The following is a 15,610-nucleotide window of genomic DNA, read 5'->3' as shown; positions in this document are numbered from 1 at the left end:
CCTAGACCCGCACAGCTCAGTCGGGAAGCCAGGATTTAAGCTGGGAGAGCCTCAAGGGGACAGTTTTAACCAGAAGGGGTCTTACTGGAGGGTGGTTCCATGCCAAGTGAGCTGGGTGTGACAAATCTAGGGGTAAGGAGAGTTCGGAAAGGCAAGAGTAAACAGCAAAGTCTGTGACCAAGAAATTTGAAGGTAGGTTTGGGCAAGGGAAGAGTGACAGTTCCCCAATGACACAGAGAATGGCGAATATATCCTAAACCCTCACTTGATGCTTGTTCACTGTGGAGACAGCTACCCTCTGCAGAGTGATTCGTGAACGCTTCCGTGCATGCTTCCGGGACAGGGGCAGTGACTTCAAGAGACGTGGCTTAAATAGCAGTCCCTCTGTATTTCTGCTTTTGATGTACATTTTCTGCTTTCCATCCTACACTGGAACCCCACGAAGGGAGGCACCAGTCACATCTCTTTACGTTCCAACATTTAACCCAACGCTCTCAAGAGATGCTGCTTTTCTGTGATGTGAAAGAAAAGAACCAAGAAGCAGTGATTTGGCGGGAAGATAAATTCAGGGCTTTGCTAGGGAAGGAACAGGACCTCACGGCTTACGACAGGGTACGTAGGTACACGTGCTCGAAAACTTTAAACAGTGATAGTCCCCTGAAGGCTGCAGGATGGCAGAAGTGGCCCCCACTGCCTGGTTGGAAGACAGTGGGTCCCCTCGGCCTGAAGACGACGTGGTAAGACAGTGCCTTCTGAGAAATAGCTTGGCTTCCCCAGGATCGGCCTGCACCTCTGTTCTTGGCCCCCAGACCCATAATTAGAGCCAAAAATCAGCACGACGTGACTGGGGACAGCGAAGCCTGCAAAGGGAAGCAGGGGTTCCATAGCAAAGTAGCCGTAGAGCCTGGCTGACACGTCCTGGCAGGAACCTGTGAGTCTGCCTGGGAGTGAACTGTGAGCAGCTGGGTCGCGGGGGTGGAAAATACAGCCGGTGAAGGGGGCAGTTGGTCAGTGTGGGAGCACTCCCCCATCCCTCCGGATTTAACTCCCTGGCAAAGGCCCCAGGAGTTGGGTCTAATATCCTGCTTGGGTGACTCTTAGAAACTTGGAGAAAGTGTTGGCCTATGCGAGATGAACAACGATGACAGAAGGGTCCTGGCCGGCTCTGGGGCAAAGAATCAAAGACCAAGCGAGGGGGGCTTGCTAGGGTAGGTGTCCTACATGAGATCAGCTGACTGCATTCCCTGAGGGGTCCCTTCATTTCTGAAGTGATAAGACGTGCACCGGTGAGGGGCACCGGCGTCACTGAAGAACTCAGTGGCGGCTGTCTTCCACAGGCCGGGGCTGACGTAGGAGATGCAGTTAGAGAACTGTCCTCTCTGGTAGCAATAAGGGTGATGGGCTCTCCACAGTAGCAGGGGCAGAACTTAATTGTCAGGGGCTAGATGGCATGATCGCTGTAAGGACAGTACGTGTGTAACGAGAGCTGGACTGGAGGGTTCCACAGAGGGTAGTCTGTAACGGGGTCTGTGGCAGAGTCTGCGGGGAGTCTGTTGTGGCTCACAGAACACGGTGTTTCTAGAAGCAAGATACATGGGTCCCGCTTGAGATACTAAAAGTCTTAGTGCTGTCTTAAGCTTTAAAAAGAGACCAAGCTTAGATGATCGGGAGGCCAAAGTCAGCCGTCTTTCAATGGAAGGTTAGAACCTCTTGCCCTACTTCAAGATCTAAGCTGATTCTCAACGCAGAGCTCACTGACTGAAGGAGAGGCCAGGTCCCCAGCAGGAAGGCCCTGTCTATACAGCATCTCCCGCACAGGCTCTGTAGTACGAATTCCCCCAGGGCATCCCAGGAGAAACTCTGGCCGTGTATGCATGTGCCATTTGCTAGAAAGAGGGGGATGTCCGGGTCCTTCCAGGGCTCTTGGGAACAGCATCGGGGTTGACACTGATAGTCAGGGAGCCAAATGCCATTGTGGCCTCTCTGTGAGAGCCCAGCAGTGTGGATGTCAGAAAATAAAGCCCTTGAAAATAAAGCCTATGGCACATTGAGTCCACGTATCCCGATGCCCACCTGCTCACCTCTATTCTGTGCCCCAGTTCCAGGGCACATGATGGGGTTGATCACACTTGGCATAGGAACTACCTATGGAATAGGTAGTGGAACAGGAACCACCATAGAAGGAAAGACCAAGGGGAAGCTCTCAAAACTACCCCTTCCAAACATGGTGGTAACTAGATCATGTCGGAGGGATAGCAGAGATTCTAGCCACCGTCAAAGACTCAAATAATTCAAAGTCTGACCAAGTAATTCAAAATGGTGCCCTCATTAGAACCCCACTGAATTCACCAGTCTGGCCCTGCAAAATCTGGGTGGGTCATGGCAGATGACCGTGGACTAGCACAGACTTAGCATGTAATGCCCCAGTCTTAGCTGCCATTCTGGAAGTGGTACGTTTACTAGGGCAGATGAACTCAGAATGGCTATATGGTATGCAGCTGCTGATCTGGAAAGTATGTTCTTTCATTGCCCACCAGGAAGAAGGGCCGTTTCTCGTACTTACAGTAGACGGTGCCTTCATCGTCTTGCCCCAGCACTGTGTTATGCTCCCCCTCTAGTTTGTTCTGAGTAAGTTTCAGGTTTTCAGGAATGGCAGTGAGGAGTTGATGGTTTGTCAGCTAGTTCTGCATATTAAGATAGAATAAAAACCTAGAAAATATGACAAGCTTCTTAGCTGGTCTATGTTGACTATTCTGTGAGATGCTAACCCAACAGTCCGTCACGGTCAAGGCCGTGTAAGACTGAGATTTTCAACTTGGGAGACGGTAGCAAATATATTCCTATTAGATCGCTGGTAACGAGTCACTGGAAATTATAAAATGGTTGTTCAAGGTATGACTGAGGTTACAGAAATTGTCTAAAGACTTTGAAGTCTTGTGTGATCCTCCTTCCCTGAAATCACCAGCATACCTCAGTGTGGAAAAGCAGTCTACACTCATTGTCATTTTCTTCACACAGTGTATGCGTAGGGCTGGCAATTGGATGATATTTACCTATTTCGCTATTTTCTTCAACACTTAGTAACCAAGGTCAAGGGGCATCTTTTTGTCCAGCAACCGTTCCCCATGAATAAGCAGTGGACAAATTAACTACGTTGTCACTTAATTGGTTAAATAATCACTAACTAAACAAGAAAGTACCAGTTTATGGAGTGAGGGTTTTCGGAGGTTACACAGAGTCAAAAGCCACAAAGAACGTCTTTCCTGCGCTTGTCCTGTGCATATAGGAGCAGACTCGTGTTCTGTTTCTCAGAGCTCTTGCCCAGCAGGAAAGAGAGAAATCTCCACCAGGAGGCAGACATGGTAATAACTTTCTCACTTTGCCACTGATCTGATAAGATGTCCACCAGTGGCCTTGGACAGAGGCATTTTGCCAAGAACTGTTCTATCTTCCCCGTAAGCATAATATTGCCATTGACTCCGGGGATGGTTTGACGTTTCTTATCGGTTGTGTCACCGACACCTGGTACCATCACTGCCTCTTCTTTGCCATTAGGGATGACACTGATCAGCTTCCTACTTATAAAGCAGTATTTTGCCTTGCTCCCAGCAAACCTTGTATGGATGCTAGAAAGGTCACCGACCGGATTGAAAACGATGCAAAAAATGTGATGGCTTCATGTCATTGTGTGACAAAATTTCAATGCAGGCAGTGCACTAGGGACGAATTGCCTTGATTATGAGTGGAACGAAAATTCCATGTTCAGATATCAGAAGCCTACGTTATTATGCACACTTCTCTTTTCCAAAGCTTATGTGAAATCAGCACCTTCACAGACGCACCTGTCCCAGCATGCACAAATCCACATTCTCGGTTTACACGGCAATCCTGTGCTCTACATAGATAGATGACGCTGCTCTGAGTCGTCGTCTGCGTGTTATTATTTCATTGTGGTTTTTGTCCTTCAATAAACCATTCTGAGCCACTAATCCACTTTTGTGAAATGGAGCTACCATGCAACGTGAGGGTAAAACTAAAAAGGCACGTTTAATTAAACAAGCGGTACCACGTGAATGATTTGGAAGCACATAAGCCAGAAGGTAGTAGCTTCTATTTACCGGACGGCGTTCCCTCCAAAATGGTCAACACACTTTACAGCTTACGTGCAACCTCTAAACCCATAATCTTTTTTTTTTTTTTTAACGTTTATTTATTTTTGAGACAGAAAGAGACAGAGCATGAACGGGGGAGGGTCAGAGGGAGAGGGAGACACAGAATCCGAAACAGGCTCCAGACTCTGAGCTGTCAGCACAGAGCCTGACGCGGGGCTCGAACTCACGGACCGCGAGATCGTGACCTGAGCCAAAGTCGGCCGCCCAACCGACTGAGCCACCCAGGCGCCCCTAAACCCATAATCTTTTTAGTAATTTATTGGCATTTCTGTGAAAATCACAGTTTGTCTCACATTTAAAATTTATGACATCTATATGAACAGAATCGGTTTATAGCTTCTCCTCTGCAGATTCCTGCGAGCTGCTTGATAGTCTGCTAGGGACGATCTGTGGTCTGTGAACCACAAAGCTTTGCGGTTTCCGCTTTTTCCATCCCAGAGATTATATTAATAATATAATATAATATAATATAATATAATATAATATAATATAATACAATACAATACAATAATATCTGCCTACATTTTTTAAAATATTTTTTTCATAGTTTCATTTTTTACATGTAATTCTTAATTCTATGGACTTTGTTTTGGCATATGAGAGATATGAAGGATGCCCCCATGCCCCTCAAAATTACCTTCTTATCTTGGTGTGATTGATGAAATAATTTTTATTTTCTCCACTTATTTAAATTTTTTAAGTATTTTTTCAATGTGTATTTATTTTTGAGAAAGAGACAGAGAGAGAGAGAGTGCGCGAGCACGGAGGGGCAGAGAGAGAGGGAGACACAGAATCTGAAGCAGGTTCCAGGCTCTGAGCTGTCAGCACAGAGCCCGACGGGGGGCTCGAACTCCTGAACCGCGAGATCGTGACCTCAGCAGAAACCAAGAGTCAGACACTTAACCAAGTGAGCCACCCAGATTTTCTCCACTTACTTCAAATACCACATACACTTTCTTAAATACCTTCGGCACAATTTTCCTGGACTCCATTCATAACCTGTGGATCTTCACTTTCTGTTCAGTTCCTTGAGCGCTCATTCTATTCTTGTACCTGGACCATACAACCTTATCAAAACTTAATATGTTTTGATATTTGGTAGTGCGGGATCCACCCAATTTCTCTCCTATTTTAAAAACATTACTGGCAAACTTTATTCTCTCCCAAGGGGATACATGCATTACTTAGTGGGGTTTTGTTGTTGTTGTTGTTTGTGTTTTGATTTTGTCTGGTTTTGTGTTTTATTCACAAGGCTTCGGAATATATGAGAAACACTCTACAAAGACAAGATATGTTTATTCCTGTAGTCGTATTATTACCATTAACAGGCAGTTTAAGTGAGATCAAAAACATTATCTCATTTTTGACATCTCAGGTTCAGATAGTGCTATCAATATGAAACATTTTGTAAGAACCCTTCGTACCGAGAGTCTACATTTTCCTAGACTCTCCTCCCATTTTCTGGGATGCTGAGAATAATGAGCTCAAGTGGATATCACCAATCAATGCAACAGGCTATTTTTTTCTCCAGGGGACTGTGGAAACACCGCCACAATACGCAGATCAAGGCAATTATGATTCAGACTACATTTCTGGGATGCTCAGACTGCCAACTGGAAGGTAAAAATTCAGTCAGCCAATCAGTTTCTTTTTTCTATGATCCTGAAGAATTTTTCACATGCTCCCTCCCGCAACCCCCACCCCAGCTGAACTGACAAATCGGCAAGTTCAGTTTGGGCACCAGTTCAAAGTAGCACCTTATTAAAAACACCCCCCCCCCAAATAACCTGTGGGTCTTGCTGAGCATTTGCACACTTTATGCTCGAGTGTCAGAGCAAACGTCTTCCGGATCCAGATGGTTCACGAAGCATCTTGTGATTAAGTGATCTGAAGCAAAGGACCCACTGAAGGCCTTGTATTGTTAGTGGTTAAATATGATTTGGCTTCTGTAATCAGAATTCGTGAAATGAAAACAGAGCGGGAACTACGGTTGGTATTTGTTGTGCCAAATTAGGTTTCTCTGCGGACTCCAAGAGTTTTTTTTTTTAATGTTGTCTTATTATATTTGTAATTAGCCCTTGTGAAGAAAGACTCTCAGATTCTGCAGTGATGCATTGCAGTTTTCATTACAACAAATATCCATGACCCCCGGTGCCTAGATGTAAACAATGATAGTTACTAGCCTCATTAGGAGACTAGCAGATGGCTTATAAAGTCCTCATCGGAGTTTAAATCCATTTGTGGCTTGCAGTGCACAAATGTTTATCTTTAAACAGCATAAAATATGTCAGAAGGGGTCTGGGTTCTGTTTTCATTAGTATTAATGTATTCTGATCCTAGCAAGAAAAATTTCTTTGATTACATTTCGTATGTTTGTCTGCTTGCCTACTCTACGTGAAGTGATTCTCAGAACTTTTTTTTTTTTTTCTGGTTTCTTACCTTTTAGAAGAACCAACAAAGTTTTGTCAACTTCTCGCTTTTATCTTTTACGCAGTTTACAAATCTTTATTGCATCCCTACCAAGAGCCCGGCTGAAGCATTAGCGATGCGATGATGAATGGAACATTCTGGAATTCTGGATGCTCAATAAACACTTGCTGAAGGACACGAAAGTTAGAAGTTGGTTTTATTTTTTTTCAGAGTTAGTTTTGTTTTATAGAATGATGCTTTCCAGCTAAATCGTACTTGAACGCTATTTCCGAGACACGGAGCACATTACTTTCGTCTGTAAACATTTCTTTTAAATGACAAAATGCAAAATGTTAGAAATTGGAGAAGGTGCTCGATGCTGAAGCCTTCTCTTAATCCAACACAGATGAAATTCTTCGTTATAAGAGCTACCCACATAAAGTAATAATAGTGGCCATTAATTAAGCACTTACTAGGTGTCAGCACTTACCTATGATGAGAACTCGAGGGGGGCGCCTGGGTGGCTCAGTCCGTTAAGCATCCCACTTCGGCTCAGGTCATGGGTTCAAGCCCCGCATCGGGCTCTGTGCTGTCAGTGCAGAGCCTGGAGCCTGCTTCGCATTCTGTGTCTCCCCCCACCCCCGCCTCTGCCCCTCCCCCACTTGCAGTCTGCCCCCCTCTCAAAAATAAATCAACATTCAAAAATATTTTTTAGAAGACATTAAAAAAAAAGAAATCTAGCACCTCAATTCTGTAAAGTACAATGAATCCATGGAGATGTCGCTACTTTCCCTTTCTACAGATGAGACTAAAGCGTACAAATATTAACCAGGTTGCCTACATTCTCCCAGTGGCAGAGCCCAGGTTCTAACGGAAGCAATCTGACTCTAGGGCCCATACGATCTTTAATCACTACGCATTAATTGCGATAACTTTCACATCTAACCATCCATATGCCTACACGGGTCCCTTCCTGGCCAGCATCTTCTGGGAGACGACACTTATTAGACTTAACGATTCAGACTTTGGAGGCTGGTTGGTTGGTTCAAATCTTGGATCTGCCAGTTAAAGCTATGTGGCTGGAGGCAAGTTACTTGACCTTGCTGTGCCTTGTTTTCCTCACTTAAGATAATGAGATAGATAACTATAGTTTCCCCTCCCCCCATAGCATTGAGGTGTGGCTTCGATGACAATACATGCAAAGCACTTAAGACAGGGTGTGGCTTCGATGACAATACATGCAAAGCACTTAAGACAGGGTGTGGCTTCGATGACAATACGTGCAAAGCACTTAAGACAGGGTGTGGCTTCGATGACAATACATGCAAAGCACTTAAGACAGGATGTGGCCCATAGTGCAGGCAGGTCACGAATTCATCAGTTTGAGCCCCAGGCCGGGCTCCACGCTGGCAGGATGGAGCCTGCTTGGGATTCTCGGTCTCCCGCTCTCTCTGCCCCTCCCCCACCCTCGCTCTCTCTGTCTCTCTCAAAATAAATAAACTTAACAATAAAAAGCATTAGCTGTCACCACTACCACTATGACCGGTGTTATTAGAGGGTCATTCAATCTTGTCTGAGCTCAGTGCGGCCATACAGTGTTGCCCAGGGTTGCACCTTCTGAGTTTTAAAGAGAAGACGGAAATCTAGAATTTTTTTTTTTTAAATGCGAGGTCTCCCCACTTAAAAATGTCAGCACCTAATGCAAATTTTTAACACCGCTAAGCAAGCCAAAGAAATTATGACTGTGGGCCATGGTCAGTCCACCAGCGCCGCGGGGTTGTGACCTTTTGGTGAAGGAACAGTAGTGAGGACTCACGGACCAAGCGCCAGAGAACACAGACACAGGCACGGGGGAGGGGAGGGGAGGGGAGGGACAGAGCCACTTGGAGGAGCCCAGGGGCTAAGCAGGTGTTTGGGAGACTCGGTCACTCAACATATAGTTGTAGAGGCTGAATCTGGTCTGGCCGGCTCGATCCACTCTATCGGGTTTCTAGCCGGTAAGACTTCTATGAGGCACCAGACTCTTCATTTACCCTTCGTCTCTTAAAGATGGTTAATTTGAGGGACGCCTGGGTGGCTCAGTCGGTTAAGCATCTGACTTCGGCTCAGGTCACGATCTCCTGGTTCGTGGGTTTGAGCCCCGCGTCGGGCTCTGTGCTGACAGCTCGGAGCCTGGAGCCTGCTTCGGATTCTGTGTCTCCCTCTCTCTCTGCTCCTCCCCCACTCCTACTCTGTCTCTGTCTCTGTCTCTCAAAAATAAATAGACGTTAACAAACTTTAAAAAGAAGATGATCAATTTGAGCCAGTTCCTTAAAAAGTAAAGAAAAATGAATTGAAAGATGAAAGAAAGTTACACGATTTCCATTCCCAGGGACTAAACTCTAAACTGTCCATAGAGAAGGTATCTCTTGGAGTGAATAAATCAGCGTTCTAAGTTTCCTTGGAAATGAAAATGACCATGTACTGATTCTAGGCTCTGTCGCCATTGTCTGTCATCCATAGGACCCCGCTTAGTTATTTTACAAATATTATCTACATTGAGGGGCACCTGGGAGACTCAGTCAGTTAAGCGTCCGACTCTTGGTTTCAGCTCAGGTCACGAACTCTTGGTCTGTGAGTTCGAGCCCCGCACCGGGCCCTATGCTGGCAGTGTGGAGCCTGCTTGGAATTCTCTCTCCCTCTCTCTCTCTGTCCCTCCCCTGCTCGCTCTCTCTGTCTCTCTCTCAAGATAAATAAATAAACTTAAAAAAAAAAAAAAAAGAAATATTACCTAAATTGAGATTCGTTTATCTGGATCCCGGCACCCGAGCCCTTCACAACCCGGCTGTCGGGAGTCACAGCAGAAGTCACTCTGGCCTGAACTCTGGCCTCCAGATCTGCTCCTGCATCTGTTCCAGCTGTTCCAGCAGCTTCCCAGGGATACCGTCCGGCCCTTACAAATATCCCGAGACAGACGCGCGGTTTGTGAAACCCAGTAATGGTTCATGAGGATTCACGTTAACTTAAAGAATGAACACGTAAAGGGATTCACAGGACTAAGTAAAGAACACTGTGTGGTCGGAGATGTCATGGAAGCAAATAGAATGATCTGTAGGTGCCAAGCACACCTATCCTCCGTGGCACGGTGTCCCGGAGGGCTGAATACACCTACCACTCAACAGGGACAAACCATACACGTGGGTTCCAGTCTTGTTGAACAATATCACGCCCAGCGTTGCCTTTTTATGTGAAAGAACTGTCCCTTTCATTCATTTGTCCACCGAATTAACTGTTAATCTCTTACCACGTTCCAGGCGCCATGGGGAGGGGGGAGCGCCGAGAAGACAACAGGGAGCAAGATACGGTCCCGGTGGGAGAGGCCGACACGTGAAAACACAGCGCGATGGTATGAGAGCCAGGAAAGGGGAAATCAGGGAAGGCTTCACAGAGGAAGAGGCATCCATCTCCTTTACCTTGCTGTGAAATCTGTATCTTCGGACGCCGCTAGCTCGGTGGGCCCGGTGAGAACGCAGAACGGCCAGCTCCAAGGTCTCCTGCAGTCGGAAGGGAGTCAGAACCCCAGGCAGGGATTCTCCGGGAGGCATTACAGCGGGGCAGCCTCCTCTGTGCCCCCCACCTCCTCCAGGGCAGGTCCTACCTGGGCACAGCTGTGATGCGGCCCCCGTGGGTGCTGCGCGCACAGCAGAGGGCCCCGCACTTGCTTTCCCCACCCCCTTGGCCCCCTCCGCCTCCATCAGCCCGACGGAGCGTTGCTCTCACTGCTGGCCCTCGCCCTTGAAGCTCGTCTCTGCCCCCCTATGCTTCCCCCTCCGTCGGGGTCGGGCGCACGCTCTACTTCCTCGGGTGGAGCCTTTCCTTCTATTCCAGGGTCTGGGGGGCGGGCAAGGCTTTCGCGGGACCCCGGGTCCCGAGGCGGCGGCGCCCGGCTGCTCGCGCTCTGCCACCTTCAGGACAGGGGCTGCCCTGCAGGTCAGGACGAGAAGAAACCAGGAGCTTCTCAAGGACCCCAAAGCGGCTCCTCTGGCAGAGGAAAGCACTTTCTCCGAGGTATCTGTCCCAGCGTGGCTCTGTTGTGCTGACTGGCGCTGGGAGAAGTGAGTGGCTCTTTTGGACTAAGCCACTTCTTAAAATAGGAAGCCTCCCCCCCCCCCCCCCCCCCGTGGGGATCTGGAGGAACACCACCGAGTCACGTGAAGGTGTAGCCTTGCGTCTTGCCAGCAAAATTCTGGGAGTGGGAGAGGATGCAGGGGCGCGGCGGGGGGGGGGCGTGATTAGTGCTGGGGAACTAATGACTTGAGTTGGAGTGGAAACAAGAATGAAAGACTTCGTATTCAATTTCCACTCCCTTGAAACGCAAGGCCCTGTGGGAGCCGTACATAATTAATGATGTTACCACGCAACGGTAGGACCACAGAGATGCACCAACATCGCTGAGCGCTCTTTCATTTTTATTGCCCTTTTCAAGTATGCCAAGAAACATGAGAAGTTCATAAAAGAAACGAACGTGGCTTAATCGCGACTGATCTCGTACCTGAGCATGGTCCGTGGGACCACAGGCTTACCAGCCATCTGCGCTAACTGGGACGGTCCCGTTTTGCAGTCTCTGACGTCCCAGATGTCTGGACGTTCCAGATAAACCCTTGGGTTTGGGTACCGGCTCGTACCAGAAGCAGCACAGCCTTGGGAGACTAAATCCGATTTGATTCCAGAAATACCCTGAGGAAGGAAGAGGACAGTGGTAAGCAGGATGCTGAATTCGTCAGCGACCCGACTCGATGATACAGAGGACACTGCTTTGAAGGGTCACCGGGCCCGTGGTAGACTTCACGTGAGCTGGCCATAAGCCGTTCTGAAACCCTAAATCACTGAGAGTTCAGGATTGATTTGTTACCGCAGCACATCATCACCTATCTGCATTGTGGACTGCTTAGCTTTGTCGAAAGCGAACACAAAATCACGAAGCATTAGGTATTTGTTGTGCCCCGATGACACTCAGGGGGACATCATAGTGAATTCCCTCCTTGGGGAGTGTTTTTCTCCTCGGGAAACTCTGACTCACCAGCCACTGTTCCCAGGGATGCCTGAAAACACCCCAAACTCTGAAGGCTGCTGATAATCCACTTCGGGAGTATTTGTCACTCACCACCCACTCTTGTGGAGGAGGCATTGGCTCCGATGCCAGAAACTCAAATTAGCTTTTGATATTAACGTCATTTAATTGTATCTATTTACTTATTTTAAAACAACTGTGACTTTCTCAGTTTCAAGCGCGCCTTAAAGTACATTTTGTACTTGGCTGGCTGATTAGTTATCTCTTGAAACACATCATTTGAAGTCGTTCTAGATGCCTCATTTCCTTCCCAAATTAGGCTGCCATGAAGCCCTACCGTTGCCGTCACGAAACACCCAGAGCATCCCCCTTCCTTGTCGTATCCCCGCCATTGGGCTCAATTTAAAAACGCTGACGTTTAGGTGGATAGTAAGGGGTGAGTGGGGCAGACCAGAGAAAGCCAGCCATCTTGGAAAATGTCATCTGATGGGAAGGCAAGCTGGTGCAGCCACTCTGGAAAATAGTACGGAGGTTCCTCAAAAAAACTGAAAATAGAACTACCTTACGACCCAGCAATTGCACTACTAGGCATTTATCCAAGGGATACAGGTGTGCTGTTTCGAAGGGACACATGCACCCCCATGTTTATAGCAGCACTATCGACAAGAGCCAAAGTATGGAAAGAGCCTCGGTGGATGAATGGATAAAGATTTGGTATATGTATAAATGGAGTATTACTCGGCAATCAAAAAGAATGAAATCTTGCCATCTGCAACTACGTGGATGGAACTAGAGGCTACTATGCTAAGCGAAATTAGTCAGAGAAAGACAAATTTCATACGACTTCACTCATATGAGGACTTTAAGAGACAAAACAGATGACCACAAGGGAAGGGAACCAAAAATCATATAAAAACAGGGAGGGGGACAAAACAGAAGAGACTCTTCAATATGGAGAACAAACAGAGGATTGATGGAGGGGTTGTGGGAGGGGGGACGGGCTAAATGGGGAAGGGGCACTAAGGAATCTACTCCTGAAATCATATGCTAACTAATTTGAGTGTGAAGAAAAAGAACAAAATTTTAAAAAAATGTCATCTGAGAGGCTTGTTGTAAAATTCTTGAGTGGTGTCCCTGGTGGAGCCCACGCTCGGAAAGAAAGAACCCTGTTTCGTTGGTGTCCTCACCATGTGGCATCTTAGGTACAGGTGAAACCTGACCGGGGAAGGAAAGTAGGGAGAAGCGAGGGATGCATGTACTCCATTTTTTCAAGTGCAAAGAAGTTTCAGTGAACTGTGAAGTCCGAGTCTGTGTATAACTTTTTTCTTTTCTCTTGATGTCTGATCGGGTTTACGAGCTCTGCGTGGTTAACGTTTCCACACCAGCTGTAGCAGCAACACGTTGTACATTCATCCGCAAATTAGTTTTCAATCTAGCGGGTCTCCAGAAAGAATAAAATCTGACTAAAGAACGCAAAATAGCCCCCATAAACTAGAATATTATATATTGGGGTTTTTTTCCCCTCAAGTATCTCTTTCTTTCTTTTCTTTCTTTCTTTCTTTCTTTCTTTCTTTCTTTCTTTCTTTTATTTATTTTTAAGTGTTTATTTTTGAGAGAGAGAGCGAGTGAATAGGGGAGAGACAGAAAGAAAAGGGGGGGACACAGAATCCGAAGCAGCCTCCAGGCTCCGAGCGGTCAGCACAGAGCCCGACGCGGGGCTCGAACCCACGAGCCACGAGGCCATGACCTAAGCTGAAGTCGGATGCTGGGCCGACTGAGCCACCCAGGTGCCCCTCCAAATTGTTATTTAGACCCAAGTTCGTTAACATATAGTTTAACAGTAGTCTCAGGAGTAGAATTTAGTGATTCGTTGCTTACATATAACCTGCAGTGCCAGCATATTATATTTTTGACAGCAATGAAAGAGAAGAGGAATACACATTTCACCATTTAATTCTTCCTACAGCCCTGAAGGTGGAAATTAGCCCCATTTTACAGGTGAGGAGACTGAGCCTTGAGAGAATACGGGAAATTCCCTACGTTCTTTCAGCCGGTCCCGCTAGGGAAGGGGGGAGCCCCAGCGTCACCTTGTTGCCCTCTGCCAGGCAGGCCTCAGCATGACGCCACGCAGCACGTTCTGTCTTCAAGCCACATCCGGGGCAGTTGGCTCTCTAGAGGAGTGAGGGCCCGCGTCTCCAACACAAGCAAAAATGGGCTCTTGGGAAGGGGTGGAAAGCTTACTCCTGTGTTAAAGCACCCACGTACATGGGGTACAGAAACAGAGACGTCCGATGTACCCGTGCTTCTCAAATTTCAGGGAGGGGAGCAATTGGGAGAAAGTTGTCTAAAAGGGCTCCTTCTGGGGGCAAAAATGACAAAAAAAAAAAAAAAAAAGTTGAGACCACCAAGCAAGGGGAGGAGGCCTGAGGGACACAGGTGGCCGTGGAAACTGCCCCTGTTGCACTTGGCGATCTGGGCCATCACGCGAGGATGATCTGGAGCGTCGGCTGCTCTCACTCTTTCTCGACCTTTCTGAACATGGAATCCAGAGAGGGCACAGGCCAAAGCCAGTAACAAGAGGCTGTTGCCAGGTCCCGACCCTGACCTCTCCCTCTTCCATTCTTCCTTGGGAACGTCACTCGTGGATTTATCTCCCACACAACAAGGGCAAAGGGCTTCAAGGAGATGAACACCCCTCCTTTCCTTTAAGCAGTTGGGGGGGCACCCCAAGTGGGAACGCTCCCTAAGGCCGAGACTCAAACCCTCACAGGGATCCAATTCACGGAGCTTCCAGGTCAGGGCCCCGCGTGGAGCCTCCAAGGGGGGCACCAAGGGCGGGGTGGGTGTCGGGCTTTTCACCGAATGAAACTAGTTGGGGCACCTGGGTGGCTCAGTTGGTTAGGCGTCCGACTCTTGGTTTCGCTTCAGGTCAAGATCTCACGGCTTCGTGGGCTCGAGCCCCACATTGGGCTCTGCGCTGGCGTCGTGGAGGCTGCTTGGGATTCTCTCTCTTCCTCTCTCCGCCCCTCCCCCACTCACACTGTCTCTCAAAATAAATAAACTTAAAAAAAAAAATGAAACCAATCTTCAGGTCTGCCTGAAGATTCCTCCACGCAGGTGAGATTTGAAGCTGGACTCCTGTGAGCTCAGGGGTCGACCCCCTTACCCTTCCAGGGGACTGTGGGAGTGGTTTTCACGACTGGATTCTTTTGTGTCACTTCCTTGATGGAACAGAACCGAAGGCCGTGCCTTGGATTATGGTCCCGCTCAGCCGTCCCTTAAAAAATGACATCAGCTGTTGTCCTAGGAACGATTGAAAAAAAAAAAAGGCCAAAATGAACTCTGAAGAGCAGGCCTCCATCCGTGCCTTTTCTGCCTCGTGACAGGGCGCGGCGTGTTTTCTAGCAACTTCCGTCTTTATCTTGAAGAAGGGAAAGGACTATTTAAGATTTTTAAATGCGAAATAAAGGCAGAGCTCTGTGAACGGTAGAGGGAAAACTATACATTTAGGTCACTCACTAACACACTTCAAAGAAAATGTCTCCAGTGACCATAAATAATTGGATTCCTTACAGGGCCACACAATGCGTCAGATGACTTCTTTCCCCTTTATCTGGGTGTTTGATACCTGGTAGGAGGGAGTGGGGGAGAGAAACTTCACAGTGGATGGAGGTAGATAAAAGGGGAAAGATCTGGCTGTTGCCATTATTTACCGTGCTGTATCATTTACCTGAGCCAGGAGTCACTAACACACCAGGTCACCCCCGAGGTCGAGGGCAAGGCGAGGAGTTTACACAGCCACGTGGGGAGTGTGCTGGCCGGGGGCACACATCAGAGGGAGACAACAAACAGGAGAAGGAGATTTGTTCAGGTACAGAGATCAAGATAACAGTGCGTTGCTCGCAATATTCCACGGCTTTGGTGGAAGGAACGCTTTCCATTTCAACATCAATTCTTCCCGAGGTTTTGAGCGGGAGCA

Source organism: Lynx canadensis, chromosome B1, assembly GCF_007474595.2.
Source record: "Lynx canadensis isolate LIC74 chromosome B1, mLynCan4.pri.v2, whole genome shotgun sequence".
Taxonomy (NCBI): Eukaryota; Metazoa; Chordata; class Mammalia; order Carnivora; family Felidae; genus Lynx; species Lynx canadensis.
Note: the sequence above shows the minus strand (reverse complement) of the source record.